The sequence below is a fragment of the Phocoena sinus genome, chromosome 1, assembly GCF_008692025.1.
Source record: "Phocoena sinus isolate mPhoSin1 chromosome 1, mPhoSin1.pri, whole genome shotgun sequence".
NCBI lineage: Eukaryota > Metazoa > Chordata > Mammalia > Artiodactyla > Phocoenidae > Phocoena > Phocoena sinus.
Window position 1 is genome coordinate 149,520,005 of NC_045763.1, and position 1,887 is coordinate 149,521,891.

Consider the following 1,887-nt stretch of genomic DNA (forward strand, 5'->3'; position numbering starts at 1 on the left):
TCTGTATAAGTCAATTAAGTTTAATTTATGTGCTAAGGCCTCCTATGTGTCAAGCAATGTTCAGGGCATACAAACCCGAATAAACATGGCTCCTGTCCACATAGAACTCTCAGTCTAGTAGATCAGAAGAACCCATACAGAAGTAAAGGAAGCTGTAACAAGCAATAGAGATGCTGTAGGATTAAGGTAAGGGAGGAATTAATTCCACTTGAAGAGGATCAGAACCCCTGGTGCAGTAGGTGAGTTGAGCTAGGCTTGGAAAGATGACACTAGGGCCACACTGGGGGTGAGACCTAGGGGTGTCCATGTAGAACCCTTGTCAATGTCATGACCTCCACTACAGGGAACAACTCAGACAGGACTAGTACGCTCTCCCAAGAGCAGTAAAAATCAATCAGAAAGCCCCAAAGCAATGTACATGGGTTTGGGTTCCTCCTTTTTTGGAACTGGGGAAGATGCCTGTCCACTAAATCATGCATGGAGCAATGCTAACTCACTCGATAACTCTGAAAACTTAAGATAGAAAATGAGAGCCTGAATATGGAATGCTTAGAACAGCGCCTAGATGATACCACCCAGTAACACCTTATTTTTTCTTACCAGCACCATCTTACACTCTTTAATATTTACTTTCAAACTTGATGCCCAGTGCCAGTCCCTGTTCTCAGTCTTGATATCAAATCTAAATACACGAACTTCAATTAGAAATTGTGATTTGGGGCAGTGTTCCATGGGAATAGTGGCTCTGAGGACCTATCAGGGAATGGAGAATACTCCCACACTGCTTTGCACAGGGTGCAAATAAGTGAGAATAGTGGGAAGCAGTGTTGCCAGAGGTTTTGGTCATCAGAGCATGTGGGGCGATAAATTGCCAGAGCCCAGGACTTTCAGCTGGACGGTGCCGGCAGCATGTACCATTGAAGGTGCCTGAGGAGTCAATTCATCTGATCAGCTCTCTGCTGTCACTGAAGGTGCCTGAGGAGTCAATTGATCCGATCAGCTCTCTGCTGTCTTTTCTGAGACCTGTGTCCTCACTCCAGGAAGTAACCACCCTGCAAGGGAAGTAGTGTTCATTCTATTCTTAAAAGATGAGGAAGGCCTTTGCTGCCTCTGTGGTCTACACTCTATCTGAGCCCCTGGAACTTGGTCTCTGTGCAGTTATCTCTGAGGGCCTTCAGTGCCAAGTACTCAACTAGACTTTGAACACTACTGACAGGTGGGCACTGATGTGGCATCCCGGCCCCTGGTGAGAGGACCAATAGGCCTGCCTGTGCAGTGCCTTCTGCCTAACAGCTTTCATGTCTCCAGATGACCCAAGCCCAGCAAATATCGTACTCCTTTTGTTCAAAACACGTATTCTCCATCTTCCCTGAAAGCTCCTCAAGGAGAATGCATTGCTACTCTGTGACATGCAGTCATTTTCATTACAAATGTATGGTTTTGGCCAAACCATTGGGATGGGTTACCACTGAGCCACACATATTCCCTTTTCCAGCCCAAATGGTAACATGTGTTAGCTAGTGATGGGCCATGAGTAAGCCACCCTTGCCATGGAAGAGCATTCAAGTGAAAGCAAGTAAACCCTAATCATTAGAGGGAAGAATGAATAGTGGTGTGGCCAATCTTGCTCTTTCAAAAGAGGAAATGTAAGTTGATGTTACTTAGCTAATTACATTCAAGTTCTCCTGCATCCTGACATCTCTGGATTAGTGGGCTTGGGTGGAGCTGGAGCTGAAACTGTGAAGTCTGTAGAAGTAAAACTTTTTCTGGTTCCTGGGTTATCAGGGACTAGAGAGTGTTTCCATGGCAAAACAGATAATCAGATAGTTACAGGGAACATATTTTTAATATAAAACTTGGACATATGGTTTGACAAGTGTGAGTGTA